Raw genomic sequence first — 21833 nt, 5'->3', positions numbered from 1 at the left:
CTTGATTCTTGTCCTCCTCCCTTGAGGACCTCAGCTGACTCGGAGAGCCTGCAAATTATTCCCCCATGACTTTGTTTTCTGGTCTAGTTTTGAGCTTAGCTCTTTCTTTTATACTCCTCCGATCCTTAATATAAGACCCATTTAACTAATTTAATTAGATTAAGGAAGTTAGATAAGTTAGTTAATTATAAGAAAAGTGACACATTTTTCCTAAAACACCATAATCATCTTTCTTAATACCTCCTCTCTCTCTTCTACTTGATTATGGTTGAGGGAGTATCCATAGGGGTAATTTAGAGAAAATTGATAAATATGAAAAATGGGTCTTATATTTAGGACCAAAACTAACTGAAGAATTGGGTCCTATATTAAAGACCGGAGGAGTACAAAAAAAAAACAAAAAGAAATATGGAGAGCATCGAAAATATGCAAAGAAAAAGGAAACGTTTTGCTTTGAATACTGTACACATGAACAAAGAATAAATATATTTCATTGGCAAAAAATAAAAAATAAATCTATTATTTTTATTAGGTGAATGATGCATTTTTATTTTTCGTTTTTAGTTTTTAAGAATATCTATAAGTATTATGTTCTACTTTGACTCTATAAGAATTTGGGGCCAAAAAAAAAATCCATAAAAATTATTTCCTATTATAAGCATTTGTTTTTTATATTTATATTATTTTATATGTATATGATATTATTTTTCATTTAATTATTATGTTATCAGTCCGACTACCAGTCTAACTGATCTGACTATTTAAATCATGACCTACTAGTCTTTTCGACTCAACTTTTAATCCGGTTTTTAAAATCTTAAGGATACAAATATCCACAAGACTCAGCCCATAGTGGCATGATTTGAAGAATGGAAGTATAATGATCTCAAATTGCTTATATGCTCAAGGTAGTCATCATCTTCCTTAGCACGTTTATGCAGGGTTGGATAGTATTGTTAGCTGCATGGTATTTTTTTGTGAGTTGGGTGTCTGAAGTTGTATTGTTTTACATAATTAATTAAAAAAAACTAATTGGAAGTTTTTATAGTTTGTTTCAGTCCCTAAAATTTTTTTTTTATTAAGTCCTTTAAGTTTCTATAGTTAAATCCGTTAGTCCCTCATTTTTAAAACTGTGAAAGATGTTAATAATTCTGTTAAAAATTGCTGATGTGGTGAATATTTTGATTATTTTGGTCTACTTGTATTTTGACCGAGACTGAAAACGCCACATCGGCCAACATTTTCATCTTCTCTTCCCTCTGGAGCTTATGGATTTGACAATCACACCTGATGTGGCTCCCTTTGTCTCAAACCCAAATCTTATAATTTGGCTCCTCTTTCTCTTCCCCTCCTCGGAAATCCCTCACACTCCAAAGGACCAATATTTTTCAATTGAGAGAATAAATATTTTAATCTCAATGTTACATTCAATCATCATTCTTCGAGGAATTTTCAGATTCAAAGCGATTTGGGTTGAAATTAAAAAAAAAATCTTTATTTATTTAATATATTTTAATTGAGAGAATTCAAACCCTAAAGTAAACTAAGGATTTTGACGGAAAAGATGTGTAGCTGGAGGGAGAAATTATGAAGGCTAATGCACATGAGGAGAGCGAAAACCTGAAGAAAGAGAATAAAAAACACTGAAAAGGCTGCGAACAAAACAGAGAGCTACAACAGGGTGAGATAGGCAAATCCATGAGCTCCAGAGGCAGGAGACAAAAATGGCGTCGTTGATGTGGGAGAGAGGGGCTTCAGAGCCTGTCTCGCTAAGCATTTGGAGGCAAATAAACTCTTTTTTTCAAGCATAAGCACGTTTGAAGAATTTGTGCTATTTGGCTTGGCAATTGAGCAATTTGGTTTTTTATATGAAAAGCTACAATAAGCTATAAGTTAAAATTAACAGTTTATAACTTAAAACTTATGACTTATAGCTTTTGAAACATAGAGAGAGAAAAAGTTAAGAAATTTAGTCCTTTTAGTCCTTTTTTTCCTTCCTATGTGGCGCTTTGAATCTTAATCAAAATCCAAGTTGGCAAAATAACCCAGAGTTAACAAACAGTTTTAAAAATGAAAGATTAATAGATGTAACTGCAAAAAACTTCAAGGACCCCATACAAAGGGGAAAAAAAGTAAGGACTTGCATAAAAACAGAGGCAAACTATAAGGGTCACCAAATTAGTTTTTCTTTAATAAAATTATCTTTCATTTAAAAAAAAGTGAAACTCTCGTGAAAAAAATATGAACGAGTAAAATTTAAAAAAGGAAAAATAATTATTCCACCCACACACTCTACTTTGTCTCATAACAAGTGAATACAAATTCGGATTCATAAAATAACAATAGAAGTTATGTTGCTCAATTTTAAGACATTTTGTTGCTTATATTTTTTTTGGAAAAAGACAGAAAAATGACATGTTAATTTGATAATGCCCAAAACATCTGTCCAATTTCACAAATCCCATTTTGGTCTCAAGAGACCAAATTGGGATTATCATGTTAAATAAAAAGATCAAATTATCCTTCATTTTATTTATTATTTTTAAAATACCAAAACCTCCACTAGCCGGCTGGTCACCGGAGCTCCGGCGGCGACTCCGGCGACCGACCGACAATTAGTTACCGAAGCTCCGGCAATCGGAAATAATTTTTTTGAAAATTTTTACAACTTCAGTATAACGGTTAACAACTTTTGTAACATTATTAACAACTTTAGTATAACAATTAACAACAGGTTTTCTGGGAAATTCAACAAGCTCCGGCAGCCGGAAACAATTTTTTTGAAAATTTTTACAATTTCAGTATAACAGTTAACAACTTTTATAACGCTATTAACAACTTCAGTATAACAATTAACAACAGGTTTTCTGGGAAATTCAACAAGCTCCGGCAGCCGGAAACAATTTTTTTGAAAATTTTTACAACTTCAGTATAACGGTTAACAACTTTTGTAACACTATTAACAACTTCAGTATAACAATTAACAACAGGTTTTCTGGGAAATTCAACAAGCTTCGGCAGCCGGAAACAATTTTTTTGAAAATTTTTACAATTTCAGTATAACGGTTAACAACTTTTGTAACGCTATTAACAACTTCAGTATAACAATTAACAACAGGTTTTCTAGGAAATTCAACGAGCTCTAGCAGCCGGAAACAATTTTTTTGAAAATTTTTACAACTTCAGTATAACGGTTAACAACTTTTGTAATGCTATTAACGATTTCAATATAACAGTTAACAACAGGTTTTCTGAGAAATTCAACAAGTTCCGGCGGTCGGAAACAATTTTTTTGAAAATTTTTATAACTTCAGTATAACAGTTAACAATTTTTGTGATGCTATTAACAACTTCAGTATAGCAGTTAACAATAGGTTTTTGGGAAATTCAACAAGCTTTGGCGGCCAGAAACAATTTTTTTGAAAATTTTTACAACTTCAGTATAATGGTTAACAACTTTTGTGACGCTCTTAACAACTTCGGTATAGAAGTTAACAACAGGTTTTTTGAAAAATTCAACAATTAGTTGCCGGAGCTCCGGTGGCTGGAAACAATTTTTTTAAAATTTTTTACAAAAATCAGTATAACAGTTAACAACTTTTGTAAAGCTATTAACAACAGGTTTTTCGAGAAATTCAAAAAGTAACATTTTTACAATTTTAATAACGTCGTTAACAAGTTCCGTAGCTCTATTAACAACTTCAGTATAGCATTTAATAACATGTTTTCTTAAATATTAAAAAAAAAGTATTTTTACAACTTTAGCAACTACTTTTTTTTTGGGAAAATTTTTACAACTTCAGTATAACAGTTAACAACTTTTGTAATGTTCTTAACAACCTCAATATAGCAGTTAACAACACGTTTTTCAAAAAATTCAAAAAGTAGCATTTTTATTGAAAACCTGTTGTTAACTGCTATATTGAGGTTGTTAATAACATTACAAAAGTTGTTAACTATTATACTGAAGTTGTAAAAATTTTTAAAAAAATTATTTCTGACCCCCGAAGTTTGTTGAATTTCCCAGAAAACCTGTTGTTAACTTCTATACTGAAGTTGTTAATAGCGTTACAAAAGTTGTTAACTGTTATACTGAAGTTGTAAAAATTTTCAAAAAACTTGTTTCCAATCACCGAAACTTGTTGAATTTCCCAGAAACCCTATTGTTAACTGTTATATTGAAGTTGTTAATAGTATGACAAAAGTTGTTAACCATTATACTGAAATTGTAAAAATTGTCAAAAAAATTGTTTTCGGCCATTGAAACTTCTTGAATTTCCCAGAAAACCCGTTATTAATTGTTATACTGAAATTGTTAATAGTGTTACAAAAGATGTTAACCATTATACTGAAGTTGTAAAAATTTTCAAAAAAATTATTTTTGATCACTGGAGCTTCGGTAACCAATTGTTGGTCGGTCACCGGAGTTCCGGTGAACCGGCCGGCCAGTGGAGGTTTTGGTATTTTAAAAACAATAAATAAAATGAAGAGTAATTTGGTCTTTTTATTTAACATGATAATCCCAATTTGATCTCTTGAGACCAAAATGGGATTTGTGAAATTGGGCAGACGTTTTGGGCATTATGAAATTAACATGTCATTTTTCTGTTTTTTTCCCTATTTTTTTTAGGTCAACAGGAAAAATGACCGTATGATTCCTGTAACATCTGCCAGTTTGCAACGTTGGATGCAATGACTAGGCATCATTATCGCGGGAACGCACCTGAAATGCGGTGTTTCATTCAAGCACTGTAGTCACGGCAAATAGACACGCTTGGCGCGGTGAAAGGTCGAAAACTTATAGTCACGTCGTCACTTTGAATTTTATTTTAAAAAGGGGAGTTTTGCTCTAAGGTTTCCTCAAGGTAGTTCTATGACGACTTTGCAAACTCTGGGAGTAACAACAAGCGATCTCAAACCCTCTACTGTTTTTCTCTTCATTTCTTGTTTATTAGAACTGGGACAAGGGGTGGACTTGTGATTTTACTCTTTAAATTAGAAACAGGTCTAAAAAAACCAGCCCCAATGAGTCGAGAACTCAAAAAAGTCAGCTCGTTTAAGCTTTTTTATTATTTTTATTTTTTAAATTATTTATATGATGCTAGTATGATTGATTTTTTTCATTGTTAATGATATTGTAAATATTTAGTTATTATTATCTTTTTAAAATTGAATTTTATAAAATGCTTTGGTTTTATTTGGTTTTAGACAAGATTTTTTTATTGAATTTTAAAAAATGAGTTAATTTGGATTTTAAATAATAATTTAATTTATACTATGTGTTAATATTTTAAACTATATATATTTGATAAGAGAGTATTTTTATACTTATAGCTTGTGATTCCATAATTTGAATTAGAAATTTATGACTTTCAATTTTAATGTATCTCAAATTAAAATGAAATAATAACTAAATTACAAAATTTGAAAGTAAAATTTATTTAAAGAAAACCTTAATATTTTTGTCACTAAAAAAGAACTTACTCATAATAAAGCAAAATCAAATCTTGTTGATATTGAAGATGATGATGAAAATTATGTTGATGACATTGCTATTATTTACTATTTAGTTTGGGCTTTGTATAATATTTAGGACAATGACTTAATTGGTCAGTTTTAGAAATTTGGATAACAATTTAGCATTCGTTTTACAAATATCAATTATTGGAAGCTTGAATTTTATAAGGTTTATTATTTTGCTTTTATACATATCAAAATATATTTTTAAAAAATTAAATGAGCCAAAAACCCGTAGGCCATCCCAAGCCCACTTGTATAAGGGTTGAACTTTGTAAACTGATTTCTTTTTTAAACCTGGGCCTAAACAGGCTCCAAGTGCTATCTTCCCCTAGCTAGGGTTTTGTTATCTCCCAATAAATCCTTAGCAGTTCTCTAACTCTATGATATAAGTTGACTCAAGGTAATGATAGGTGTTTGTAAGGATGTCAAAGTATGCTTTGGGTGATTTCTATAATTGCTTTGGAAATCCAAGGAATGTAAACTTTTATCTATTTCTCTTACTGGCTGCTGTAAGAAAACCATTAATTAAAACGTAACCTCAAAGATAAGGTTTTAAAAAGGGAAAATTGCTGTAGAGTCCCAAGCAAGAGATTTTATCACTCTAAGGTCCCTGGAAATGCTAAAATGAATCTGAGGTCCCAAGGGACTTAGTTGTGAAAATTTTCAATTGTGCAATTACAAAATTACCCTCATTCATTTGAAAGAAAACACTGAAGAAAAATATGAGGGTTCTTCCATTCGCACAACTCCGTCGCATCTCGCCTCTCTTCTTATCGCATCTCGCCTCTTTGACTGCGATATTCTGCTACTCCTCGCCTCTATGACTTCGTCTCTGCCTCACGCCTATTGCTTCTCATTGTCACTACCAACTTCCTTGTTTTTCACTTCTCATTCTGTGAGGTATAAAATGATGCTATGTTTTTCGCTGGTTCATGCTCTGTTTCTACTGAAAATAAATGAATATGACAGTGTTTTTTTTTGTTATAATCCCTGTAATGCGATGGTTCAATGTGTTGTTAATGGATATATCGAAGGTTGTCAATATAACTGTATGACTTGTCAATGACAAGTGATTGTGACAGGTTGATATGAAGAATGGCAAGTTCAAGTGGGAAGCATTTTTTCTGCTATATCCATACAGGGAGACAATTTATTAATGATGTAGAAGATGAAATGCAATATGTTGGAGATGGTAGCATCTATAGCGTTTTGTTTTTTCATTTGACAATATAATGACATCTAAATGTAAAGTTAAGTTAATGTGTATTGATATTATTTAATGGTTACAAAGTTTTTTTAATGTCATTTATGTGTATTGATTAGCATGAAATTCTTCATTAATATCCTTATCATGTCTAGAAATGATAAGGGTATTAATACTAAAAAAACGAATGCTAACTATGATGACTTGATAGGTCCATATCACAGTCTTCTCTGTCAGATCTATTGACAACCTCAACAACAAGTGTTGACAACCTAAGGAGAAGTCATTGACAACTTCAACAGTGTCGCTAACAACTGACTCTGTGGGATAGCACAGCCTCTAATCAAATAGAATTATTATCACATATAATGACTTTAACAATAAAATGGGAAGCTCTTTCAAGTTATCAATAGCTTTAAGTGAATCCAATTTGATTATAGCAGAATTTTATTGCAGGAATTTATTAACGACCTCAATAGCGAGTGTTCACAACCCAAGAAGAATCTGTTGACAACCTCTACAGTGTTACTAACAACTGACTCTGTGGGATAGCATAGCCTCTGATCAGATAGTATTATTATCATATATAACCACTCTAATAATAAAATGGAAAGTGCTTGAAGTTATTAACAACTTTAAGTGAATCCAATTATATTATAACAAAATTTTGTTGCAGAAATTCATTGACAACCCTAACAACAAGTGTTGACAACCTTGGCAGTGTCGCTAACAACTGACTCTGTGATAGGACAACCTCTAACCAAATAGTATTATTATCATATATAACGACTTTAACAATAAAATAAGAAGCTCTTTCTAGTCATTAACAACTTTAAGTGAACCCAATTGGATTACAATAGAATTTATTACAGAAATTCATTGACAATCTCAACAGCGAGTGTTAACAACCCAAGAGGAATCTGTTGACAATCTCGGCAGTGTCGCTAACAACTGACTTTGGGGGATAGCACAACCTCTAACCAAATAGCACTATTATCATATATAGCAACTTTAGCAATAAAATGAGAAGCTCTTTCAAGTCATTAACAGCTTTAAGTGATCCCAATTGATTACAGCAAAATTTTATTATAGATATTCATTGACAACCTCAACAGTAAGTGTTAACAACCCATGGGGAATCTATTGACAACCTCGGCAGTGTTGCTAATAACTAACTCTGTGGGATAGCACAAGCTTCAAATAACATTAAATTATAACTAAATAATATCATATCACAGTTTTAACACTAAAATCATATGTTAAGAAATCATGAAACATTGCAAGTACATGAAATTGTCATATTATACCAGTAACTTAATTCAGACTGTCAATGACAGCCTCAACAGCATGTGATAACAAGTCTATGGCAACCTATTGACAAGTACAACAAAATAAAAATATGATATTATATCATATTACTTCCAAATATCATTTATCACTTTATATATATGTGTACAATGTAACTACACCAAATTCACAATCCACTCAAAAAAGCATATCGGTTGCATGTGTACATAATGATCAAGAACTTGAGGGGTGTGTAATGACATTTACAAAATAATATTGTCACATGCATTCACAAAATCCTTCCACTTTTTTTAATTCATTTTCGAAATTGGCGTTGGTATCATTTGTGAATCACATGACAATGATAATGAGTCTTCACTAAACACATTGGATGAAGACATGGACAATGCATTTGAATCTCTGAGCAAATCTTTCATCCTGCATAAGAGGACAAGTCATGAGGTTGTTAATGACAACCTTTGATCATTGCAATAACAATTTAAGCAGCACAATTGATAATTGATACTACCATTGTTTTAAATTCTTCATATGATGTGCCTTTCTTTATCATTCTTGTTCTCACACCACCTTCAACATTGCATTTCATCTTCTACACCATTAATAAATTGTCTCCCTGGATGGATATAGCAGAACAAATGCTTCCCACTTAAACTTGTCATTCTTTATATCAACCTGTCACAATCACTTGTCATTGACAAGTCATACAGTTAGATTAACAACCTTCGATGTATCCACTAACAACACATTGAACCATCGCATTACAAGGATTATAACAAAAAAAACACTGTCATATTCATTTATTTTCAGTAGAAACAAAGCATGAACCAGCGAAAAACAGAGCATCATTTTATACCTCACAGAATGAGAAGCGAAAAACAAGGAAGTTGGTAGTGACAATGAGAAGCAATAGGCGTGAGGCAGAGACGGAGTCATAGAGGCGAGAAGTAGCAGAATATCGCAGTCAAAGAGGCGAGATGCGACGGAGTTGTGCGAATGGAAGAACCCTCATATTTTTCTTCAGTGTTTTCTTTCACATGAATGAGGGTAATTTTGTAATTGCACAATTGAAATTTTTCACAACTAAGTCCCTTGGGACCTTAGATTCATTTTAGCATTTCCAGGGACCTTAGAGTGATAAAATCTCTTGCTTGGGACTCTACAGTAATTTTTCCTTTTAAAAAGTATCGGAACAAGAAAAATGAATGGAAAACTATTAGAATTGTTAAGTGTATCTAGAGTAATTTATTTGGTATGGATGATTAGTTTGAAAGTATTATATTTTTTAGATTCTAAGATTGACTAGAAGCCTTAAAATTGGATTTCTAGATTTCTCCCTTGAATTGCCTTAAAACGTGGCCCTTGAATTGCCACGATATATGGTTTCTCCATGACGAAGTGCCCATTAGCATCATCCCAGCGAGATCTTCGATGCGACAAAAGATCCTGTTCATTGCAACAACAGGTATAGTTGAGTGCTGCATGACATTTGTATGACTATATAAACTTTATCTAGCTGAAGTATGTTGTACAATCACATGGTTGTACAATTGCATGCGGATATCTAGCTGAAGTAATAATTGTTAAGGATGGAGAATCTATTATCATGATCAAACTATTATGAATTGAGAAATGTCATGTCTATGTACTTTGCTGTATACTATAAGAATGAGGAGGTGTTGTGATGAGAATGTAAGGAATTGAGAGACACGTAGTGGAAATAACTTTAAAATTTTCCAATCCCTTGTCCGGATCTACCGATTGTGTTTAAGTCAAGTAGTAAGAGGTGTTACCTACGGTATTCGAATTGTTGGTGGCTCGGGGATTCCGACGTTCGGGATGCCTATATTCTCCTTTCGATCGTGAGAAGTCGACAACTCAGATCGGCTTCCTCTACCAGTATCCACACGAACAGCGCTCCAATCACGAATGACGTGCTAGCGCCTCTTGTCCTTCTAAGGCTTTTCCGAGAATCCGTCCTCATCGTTTCTATTTTGGCCGTTTTGTTATCTGCAAACCTTTTGCACTCTCACACACCTAAAACCCTAGCTCCTAAATATCAAATATATAGGATGCTATCGGTATTATGAAGGATATTGGATTTCAAAATTAATCCTAAATTAATTCCGAAATTAATACAATATCATATATTGCGTAATCTGATAAGAAATCAATTAAATAAATACGGTTTATATTAAATCCGTCCCACAGATTTAATTCACCTATTCATTTAATTCAAAATAAAGATATGACGGAATTATATTTGATTTATTCTAATAAATCAAATTTGAGATATTATATTATACCATATCAAATTTAAAAGTGATAGAGATTTAATTTATCCTTATAAATCAAATCTTATAAATATCTCTTATATCATATAATATATATACACGAATTTATATGTGTGTGTATATATATATACACGTCCACCCTAGATTATTCATTGAATCTAGACATATCTTAGATTCAATGAATCTGGACATCATAGCTCGTGTTGGGCTATTTTGTGTGCGACCCTATAGGCCCATATGAAGTTGGCAGTGGGCCATTTACTATAATGACTCACAAGTCGTAAGCGGTCTCGAGCAAGGCATCACGACTATCCAAATCATATGAGGATCGATAAACGATGTAACCTTTCATACAACCATATCACGTCCCTTTTGTCACATGACATTTTGGTCATGGATGAGGCATGGAGAACGTCATCCTCCTATTCCTAACCATTACTTTCTCGATCCCTGAGTAGTCTGAGTATAGAAATGGAACTACCTTTCTATTATAGTATGGCCATACATTTCTCAGACTCACTCATCGAGGGGCCCAGTAATATCTCTCTATGAATGTGAGGGACAAATTCCATTTTGACCATTCACATTAACCACTAAGCCTGAATATAGTCTTTATGATCACTCGTTCAAAAGTGACTTTTGACTAGGTCAAAGCTGAGCGTTTCTCATGTAGGAATCCTTGATGATCTCAGGTCAAAGGGCATAGTGACATGGTTTGTATATGAGAGAAGCTTATGACTTAACCCATGCAGCTCTCTCATAGCGGGTTGGTCCAACACCTTGTACTCTTACATGTGCCTATGACTTTGATTTATATCTCTATACATCTTCAAAGTCATACTGGTCTTATTTCATCTCTGCTCCCACATAGATGACCGACAAGGGACATTTAGAATAAAATCATGAGTTATCCAAGGATAGTCATCACAGTAAACATACAAATAATATGATAACATAATTAAGAAATTCATAAATCAACAATATTCATAACACAATGATTGGTCCCTAGGGCATAATTTCCAACAGAGAATATATGGTATAACCATGTGGTTCGCTTCCATACAACGTGCTATACTTGACACTTTGGAGGGTAACCCTTATTTACAACACTTTAAGAGTATCCTGAGGTAGTATACCCTAAGAGCAGCATACCTATTAGAATACTAGGAGGTAAGCCCAATGGGGTAGCATGCTCTTTTCTTGGAGAAGCCTATGGCCCGTGTATGCCCTGTCAGCTTTAGCCGGTCTGCATCATATGTGAGGGAAACTCGTAGGAGTCACTGGTCACATGGTAAGACTCAACCCAGGGGTTCAAGTTAACAGGTATAAGGAGGATATAATGCGAGAATTGAACTTAATGAGTAAGGCATGCTATCTGTCGATCATTTTCCTGGTTCATACATGTTTTATCTTTTATCTGTGAGGGAATAATGATTCACTTAAAGACTATCTTAACTGTTAGTCCCATTTGGTACTTTTTTAGGGTGCTAGCAAGTAAGGTGGGTAAGGATTTATGTTACTAAGATGTTTGTCTCACTGTTACTTTTATAGATGAGAACAATAGAGAAGTCCTAATAAGGAAAGAGCATGAAGCTGGAGGTCACATGGCAAAGTGACCTCACCTCTCCATTTAATTCTTTTATGTTTCACTTTTGTTTATTTTTCACCTAGAACATGGGCATTTATTGTTTTAATCCTCAACGTTCATTATGTTTGGTTTACTAAACCTTTTTTCTGGTACGTTATAGTTTGATCTGGTTTATATAAAAGCCCAGTTTTAGGCCCTGGAATCATTCTATGATTGATGGCACTCATTGGGTAAATAAGTATTTCTAATATTTTCATTTAATTACTGCAATAGTGATTTATGGTCTGTTATAATTGCGTTTGTTAGGTACATGAAGAGTTTTTTATAACCATATTAATAGTTCAATCCTTTTCTATCATAATTGCATACTAAAGGTAAGCAAAGTCTTTTATAACCATAACATGATGCCGTATAGACTACATGCAATTGTTTCTTTTATAGCGTGGTTATGTCTTAAATAGGTTAAGTATGATAAGTAAGTTGCAGGGTGTTACATTTCCACAAAAAGTATAATTACCTCAAAAAAACCTCAAAACAAATGAATAATAAATTCTAATGTAAAAGTTAAAAAAATGATAATAAATTCATACTATTCACCTAGCATCTTTTACTAAAGTTAACATCTAGGAGTGGTAATACAAATCAACCCATGGATTAAGCCTATTTGGTACAAGATCAAAAGGCTCGCTTGCGAGCAGGTTGGCTTGTAGTCAAACTTACCCCACCTTATTGGATTGGCAGGTTTACCAACAATTATTTAATGTTTTAAAATAAAAATTTTATTTTTAATGTTTTTTCTTATATGATATGAAAAATAAAATAAAATATTTTTTTCCTTAAAATATTTAATTGAAAACATCAAATAAATATTATAAGCATTTTTTCAATTTCTTAAATAAAATATAACATATAATAATATAATAATAATTAATAAATTGAAAAAAAATAATTGGGTCCAACCCCCCTTTCGGCTTCATAACACCCTTTTCGCCCATGATTTTTCCAAACCACTTGTAATGATTTTTGGGAGGATTTCAGTAAACCCCTTCAATAGCTAATTAATATCAATTAAGCTCTAAAAGATTTCAAAACTTTAATCCATCCCTTGGACCAAAATAAAATTAAAATTTAAGGGTGAAAATATAATAATACCTCTCCTTTTTACTTTTTTAAAAAACAAATATTAATTGTTGTCAAAACTATGATCTCCATCACCGACCACTCAGGTGTTGGTGGCCGATAATCAGAGCTATGGTCACCTAAGGATTTGTTTTTTTAAATAAGGTGGCTAAGGGGGCTTGATCCCTTAGCACACCGAGAAAAATGTGACAATTAAGCCAATCAATCCATTTAATTATATAATGCAAACACACACACAGAGATATATATATATATATATATAACAAAACAAATACGAGTGTCGAAGTATGATTGAACAAGTGAAATTCCATGATTTACAACAAAAATTTAATAATTTACATCTAAAATTTGGCGATTTACAAAAATTATAAAGACATTCACAACAAAAAATGTAAGTATCTAAGTGTGAATAAACAAATAAAATTTCACAATTTACAATAAAAATTCAGCAATTTACAATAAAAATTCAGTGATTTGCAAAAAAATATAAGGTGAATTTACAATATCAAATGTAAGTGTCTAAATGTAAATAAATAAGTAAAATTCAGTAATTTACAATAAAAATTCAGCAATTTATAAGAAATATAAACACATATTTAAGGTTGTGAATTTTCTTATGTTTTTTTATAATATTTATATTTCCTATAAATCACCAAATTTGGGTTGTAAATGAACAAATTTTGATTGTAAGTTAATGAATTCTACTTGTTTAGTCACACCCACATACTAACATTTTGAGTTATGAATTTCTTTATAGGTATGGTAAATCACCAAATTTGATTGTAAATCATCAAATTTTGTTTTGTAAATCATGCAATTCATTTGTACATAAACGCATACGTTTGAGGTTAAAAACTTTCTCATATTTTTTGTAAATCCCTAAATTTGCTTTTTATAAATCACTAAATTTGGACTGTAAATCATAAAAATTTTGTTATAAATCGTTTAATTTCATTTACTCATTCACATCTAAACACTTTTATTTGGTATGATAAATTTCTGTGTTTTTTTTGTAAATTACCGAATTTGAATTATAAATAACTAATTTTTTGTTGTCAACTTTTTGTTTTTTCTTTTTTCACAGTTACTTTCTCTTACTCTGATTGTTGGTGTTAAAAGTACTAATCACGTGCCCCTAGACATTGTTGGTCAGTGAGATAACGGAAAAAGAATACCTTGCAAAAACAGAATAGCAAAGTTCTAAATATCAAACTAACACACACAGATATGAAGCTTTTTTGTCCGTTTCTTAATATAAAATCTATTTAACTAATTTAAAAAGATTAAGAAATCTAAAAATATATTTAATTATAACATATGTTATATTATCTGTTTATAAGTCAGACAAATTAGTTTAGGAAAAAAAAAATATAAACACTTTAAATTAGTCACATAGCTAATAATTTATTTTGCCTTCAAATCAAACAGCTCATAGAAACTCAATTATTACTATGGAGGAGCTCATGGATGAAAGAATCCCGAACCCATTATATCCAAATCAACTCTGGTATCTTGTGTTCTAGCTGATTAACATTATCCATGAGCTGAAGCATTCTAACCATTCCAGGCTCCAAATCCAAAGTTGATGCAGATAATCCTTTGATACGGAAAATCCACAAATATTACACATATGTTACCTGGTAACATTTTGAGGAGAATAAATAAAAACTATTTTCAAAAGTAAAACACAAACAAAAAATGCGTACAGTACTCTGCTGGAGTGCTTAAAATTGTCTCCTTCAGCTGAGGATTTAAGCGGACAGAGAAATCTAGATGGTGCCATGCCTACTTTCTTCTCATTTATTTCTGCCTCATCGCTTGTTTTAACTTGCTATGTCTAAACAATATCTCCCTAGAAATTGATGGAACTGAAGGCAACAAGAATGGAACCTTTTTTTCAGGTTTTCTGGGAGGCCTTATGTTTTTGGCATGCTGACGTTGGTAGTTCAGAAATTAGAGGTCATTTATGATTATATCATCAAAAACAAACTGAACCAGAGGGAAATAATTCACATAAAAAAATAGCAGAAAATAAAGTTATACTCTTCATATTCTTAATGTAAGAGCTAATTAATTTGAATTTATTAAGCTAAATAAATTACTTAATCCTGTGATATTATCGATTAAAAACACTCCCATATACCATTTAGTTATATATCAATTTACAAGTTACATAAATTAATTTGGAAAAAATGGTAAATATGCATGTTAAATGGATTAAGGTCTTAATTTAAGACCAAAGCTAACTCCTAACTAGATCCTACAGTTAGGATTGAGAAAGTACACGCTACGCTATTGCATACCACGAGAAGGGCGCTGTGGAGAGATTCTGACATCTAGACTAATCAAGCTTCGCCACTGGCTTCTAGACAGCAATGAGATTATAACTGGATCAGCTATATGTCTACCTTGAGTAGAAAACCCCACAGCATCCTTGGGTTTAGAAACATTCACAGGCCCATAAAAACGTTGGACCTGAAACTCATCTGCAAAGGAGACAGATATGCTCAACCTCTTTTCCACCTACAAAGGAACATAGGAGGTATCACAAATACATAACTAAATTCACCCTAATGAAGTTTCTTGGCATCAGTATTAGGGGGTTATCTCCACTCTTAGATTAATCAAACTAATTATTTCATTCAACTTGTCATTTATTTTATATTTGGGTTCTAAATCATCAATTATGGTTCATTCACAAATGCAATGGTCTTCCAATTCATTATTGCCAGGAGTTTTGTAAAAGCGTCCCCAGGATGTTTCATAGAAAATAACAAAATATTGAAATCTGTAACCATGGAGAGGATCGTCTCAGAAATACCTCGTCTTGATATTATGGCATTTCTCTTGATTTCCGATGACATGATGACCAACCAAAAAAGGAAAACCAGCTTCAGCTTCATAATTTTAATTTTGACTACCACAAATAACCACAAGAAGATCCAGTAAAATATTGAATATATATATTTATATATATCAGAAAGATGTTCTACACAAATTTATCACAAGGAATCTCATCACAGATATACACCACTTTTATCAGAATAAACAGTAGCTATTATATCTACGGGGACCCTGATAATGCCCTCTTAGGGACATCAACATGCATTGCATCTATTTGTGCCAGGATAACATACCAAGTTCACCGAAGGACACTGTCATACGATCCATGTGACCTTCAAACAGGTCTAAGATTCAGAACATTAATCATCTATAATGGTAACCGAACCTGAAGGATATTGATCACCCCACGAAGATTCAATTTCAAAGCAATTCTAAAACACAAGAACATAAAGTCATGGGCAAAAGTCATTGTAACGGCGATGTTAATTGATCTTGACAATCGAATGCCCATTTCCCAGCTGGATTTAAATTGACGTTGTTTGAAATCCCAAACCTGCACTATAAATTATTATAAACGGAAGGTTCCAACAGAAAGTGACATGTGCTAATTTTTCCTTGCTCTACTTGAAACTGGGGGGGGGGGGGGGAGACAATTCATTGATTAGATATGAGAGCAATGCAGTAAAAGAGGACTAGCGGTCCTCCCCCAACCAAAAGGGAAAAAAACAGAGAGAGAAAACAAAGACTAAAAACCAAAGAGCTTTCTATTCCCTTGGAAGATCCACAAGAGATACCTTCTAAAGACACCAACAGCTGCAAGCCCCAGGGAGGCCATAATAGAAGGGGGAAATCCTCATCTTTTATTAACATCTCTTGCAACCCACTATAACCAAAAAACACCACAGTCCTGCAAAATAACAGTACACTGCCATAAAACAATCTGTAGACACTAGGATAAATCCAGCTTTCATTATAAAATACCATATACTCTAATCCCAATCTTCCATTCCATCTCACAATGTAGGAATAAATTATAATTCATCACTGAACTTTCAAAACAAGTCTAATGTAAGGTGGTAGTCAGAAGAAAGGAAGAAAGAAAGAAAGAGGGAGAGGGAAAAAGAGAGACAGAATAAAGAAACAGAGAGATCACACAGAAATGGCTAACTGAAATCCTCGATATGCATAAGTAGCGACATTCTCATACAGCCCCCTTTGATAGGCTATTAAATCCTTGCGGCTACCAAGAAACTAACGTATATATTACACATCAAAGTCACGAATATCAAGTGTAATGGCAATCAGTGTTTGTGAATAAGGCTGCTCATCTAATTTAAGCCTCACCATTTATCAAGTTGTTAATGCTTGAGCTATTTATCAATGGATTCTATTTAGATTTCCTCTATATTTTTAGTTCTGTTAAGATAGAACTATTTTATTGACTTTTGAATTTAATCCGGATTACAAGCATTTAAAGTCATGCATTTGATCCTTCTTCTCTTTATAGCATAGCTGTCGCTACCCACAAGAAGAGGTGATTGGTTTTGGGTTCATAATTGATTTTGGCATGTACAGAGTGTTTGGGTATTTTTAAGAATTCACAAAAAGAGGTGGCTGGTTTTGGGTTCATAATTGATTTTGGCATGTACAGGGTGTTTGGATATTTTTTAAGAAAACCATGATTTTAGCTGTCATAATTGACCATGAGCATCAACCAATCAGGCTAAAATCAAGCAACAGAGAATCAATTCTGCTATTTTTGTTAACACATAGAAAGCACTCACTGACTTCTCTCCGTGGCTTTTTTGATAACCCAATTATTTGTCAGATGGTAACCGACCTCTAATCTTGACAAAGTGCGCACAGCACAGCTCCACTAGAACTCCCTTCTTGCTTATTTTAAAAATGATAATCACACTGAGGAAAGATAAGATAAATCTTCTCTGAATAGATATTACCCACAAAAGTGTTAATAGGAAAGTAGCTAACCTCTACGTTTGAAGATAACTTCAACCCCCTAGTATTGAAATCGTGAAACGTATGACCCACTAAGATCCAGACTCTGAATTAAGGAAGCATAATAGATTCGTACAATAAGCATAAGTCTCCATTCAAAATCCAAAATACTTCCATCAGCTCATAGCTAGAACCTGAAAAATATTAACTTCCTTTTGTCTTAACAATGAGCTAAGGTACACCTTGATTTCCAACAACTGAAAGGCAAGATATTGGAATTTTTCCTTCTTCAATAAGAGCTTGAATGCCAGATGATGTTCCCCTCGTCCTTAGATAATATTTGTACTGCATCTCTTACAATCAAATAGCTTTCATCATGTGTTTGGGGGGAAAAGTCCTCTGTCAACGATCTCTCTCAAAATCTCAAATGCTGCAGGAAAATTAAGATCACACAGTAAAGCACTTAGCAATGCCATATGAATATACTGGTCAGCCACCAATTTTTTCTGTTTCATCTCACGAAAAATTGGAGGGCTTCAGTGGGCCTACAGCAGTTGCAAAGACCATGAATAAGTGCCATAAAAGCAATTCTATTTGGCCTACAGCCTTTTCTTCCATTTCATTCCCAGACCACGAGAGCATCATCAGGCTTTCCTGCTTTGCATAACCCATCCATCATAGTCGTGTATGTAACAACACTGGGCTCCCTGCCTTCCCTTGACATCCTGGAAAAAAGCAGCATAGCCTCATCAAAATATCCATTTTTGCAGTTGCTGTCTATTAACATGTTGTAGGTAGCAACTGAAGGAAAAAGACCTCTCTCAATCTCATTCATCTCATTCAGCAAACTTTCAACCTCTGTTAGTTTGTTTAGCTTGCTCAGACCATTTATCAATATGTTAAAAGCAACTAAATCAGGGCAGTAGCCACGAGAACACAAATCCCTGAATAATTCCAATGCTTTATCAACTTCATAAATGTTGATCAAACCCTGTATAGCTGCAGTATAGGAAACTATATCAGGAAGGAAACCTACTTGAACCATGTTGCTAAGGAAGTGGCATGCTTCTAGTGACATCTTGTGCACACAAAGCTCCCTTACAAGAAGGGTAGTGTATTTTATCCAAGGATCATGGCCACAAGCACGCATCTCCCTCAGTATAGCGATGGCTCCAGATACATCTTTTCTTTGACAAAAGCAACCATATATAGAGTTGTAGGTAAAATGAGTTGGTTCGACCCCTAAATCTTTCATCTCTCTCAAAAGCTTAAGGCTTTCATCCAATCTATCGACTTTGCATAGTTCATTGATCAAATTGTTACAAATTAATATATTTGGTCTACATGCAATTCTTTGCATATCATTGAAAAGGCCCAAGGCAAGGTCCAACCCACCCTTTTTGAGTAAGCCATCGATAACAATACTAAAGGAAGTGGAATCAGGAAAAATCATTTTCTTCACTTTGAAGGGCATGTCTACCTGATCAACCATACCAGATTTGTTGCAAATCATTGATTGAAGAAGATGACAAGCTTCATCCATCAACCCATCACTTGAATAACCATTTAAAGCAGCGTTATATAACAAAAGAAGAGTTTTAGTATTCACACCTTCAGGAATTTCTTCAAGTAACTTCATAATTATACTTTTATCTGAAGAACATGATAACAATTTGGTGAGGATTCCAGCATCAGGTCGGATATCAAGTTCCTTCATTTCTGAGTACAAGCATAAAGCTTTGTCAATCTTCTTGTTCTTGCATAGTCCTCCGATCAGAGCATCATAAACAGAAACAGCAGCAATGAAACCGGCTTTCCGCATTTTACCAAGCAATTGGAGGGCCTTATCAACGTGGGACTCCTTCACGAACCCATGAATCAAAATGCAAAACGTCTTCTCATTCAATTTGATATCTAGGCTTTCCATTCTTTCCAATAACTCAAATGCCTTATCCACCTTGCCCCATTTACTAAAAGAAACTATCAGCATAGAATAAATGCGTGCATCCTCCACCCAACCCTCTCGTGCATTGCATTAAAACATTCAAAGCTACTCCGAACCTCCCATGATTGCAACAAGCATGCATGATTGCAGTCAATGTGTGTTTATCAAATGCCACCCCAACTTTTCATCTCTTTCATCTCTTTCAGCCTCATTTCCATCATATCTATTGAGCCAGACTTGGCTATAACTTCCAGTAAACAATTGTAGCTATAAATATTGGGAAAACAAAGACCCATTAACTTGATTTCATCAAACAATTTCACTAGCTTCCTGGACTAATCCAACGCTCCCCAAACATCTAATTAAGAAACCCAATGCACCAGGGGTAAATGAACAATGTGAATTCAAAATATCCTTAATCAATACTTTTAGAGGATAAATTTGGTGCATGCCAGACAAGATGGATGCCATGGTGTTGTAGGTGTAGCAATTATGCTTATATCCATGTTGATCTGAGGCCCAATTGAAAAACATCTGAGCTATTTTCCAACTCCTGAGACCTTTCAGTACAGATTCGACCACTTGAGTGGTGATTCTAGGAGCAAGCTGATTTAATCTAGGACTGTTGGGTGTCAACGGCTGTTTGGTAAAGATGGAAATAAGGGAATCCACGACATCTTTGGCATTGTCAGGAGAGCAAGATGAGGGTTCCACAGACGGAATATGAGAGTGAGTGGTGGAATAATAGACGATCTTTAAGGACATGAGAGAGCATAGAGCACCAGGCTTGAAGAGTTTACCATTGAATTGAGGAGTCCCTATTAGACTTGATAGTAAAGCCATGAGAGACTAGAGAGAACAAGTATAAAAAGAATTTCCTGTCCTTCCCCAGATTTTCCTGTAAAATAAGAGTTCGGAAGTGAGATGCGAATCTCATTAGTCAATAAATTATTCAATCTATAAAATCAATGATGAAACGGTAATGCTGAAGAAAAAGAGAATACTTGTCAATACCAGTATCTCATCAGCAGCTTCAGGAATCTAGAATCAACCAAAGCTTTCAGTTACTCAGGTAAGTCCGCATTAACCAACATTATCAAGCCCATGGCCAAATGCCTAGATATTACTCATGCAAACTAAACAATTACAGGTAACAAACATGAATCAGAATAAAGCAGACATGCACATACTGTGGTAAATCATCCGGCACAGATTTATAAAGTGAAGAAAGAGCTAACTGCCTTTTTCTGCTTCTGAAGAACTTCCTGAACATTAACACATAAAGAGCTCGCCTGATTATTAATCATATTATCATTTCCTAAAACAACAATCAGCAACTATGAACATACCCTAAGAAAACAAACGATTAACCAACCAAAGAGCTGTAAAATTTGCCAAATTTTCACTAGATAGACATAAGTATTGAAAACAAGTAAAAATTTTATAGACAAATCACATCTACGTTAGTACAGAAAATTCATCAAAGTTCATTCTTAAGCTGTTTTTCCTGCAAAATTTATGATATCTCATATTAAATTTGGAAATTCATAATTTGAGCTATATAGCTCAAATTTTAACAAACTTAGGCCAATTATGAAGCAACGTATGCCTGGTATCTACCATGTAATTTCACGGCTAGATAACACCTAAAAAGTAAAAAAATTTTGAGCGCGTTATTGTCCATCAGAGAAATGTCAGCGAGATACAATTTTCTGATATTCAGAAAGACCTGAATATAGGAGGTCAATTGGAGATGTTATTCTAGTAGGATTCCCATCAAAATTGGTATGCTAAAACCACCATATATGAGATATAATAATCTTCCAAATTTCACACCAAAACTCCATCATGTTGCGCCTCAAATGCACTGATTTCCAAAACTGCCCAGTTTACCTATTTTTTTTGTAAGCGTTGGCCCTTAAGTTATTGTTTAGATACTTTAAACATTTTGAAACCTAGCCAAAACTATTAAAAGGAAATTTCACTGAGTTGCAGCACCATAAACCATAGAAATTATGGTCCAAATCACCCCAACCA

General features: G+C 33.4%; 1 pseudogene; it reads right to left on the bottom strand.

Moving 5' to 3' along the window:
- Positions 1 to 14423: 14423 nt before the first annotated feature.
- LOC114750439 (putative pentatricopeptide repeat-containing protein At5g08310, mitochondrial) lies at positions 14424 to 21072 on the bottom strand (annotated as a pseudogene).
- Positions 21073 to 21833: the final 761 nt, after the last annotated feature.

This window comes from Neltuma alba, unplaced genomic scaffold, assembly GCF_004799145.2.
Source record: "Neltuma alba isolate B1F8T4 unplaced genomic scaffold, ASM479914v2 tig00006444_pilon, whole genome shotgun sequence".
NCBI lineage: Eukaryota > Viridiplantae > Streptophyta > Magnoliopsida > Fabales > Fabaceae > Neltuma > Neltuma alba.
Note: the sequence above shows the minus strand (reverse complement) of the source record. Positions and strands in the feature narration are given on the sequence as shown.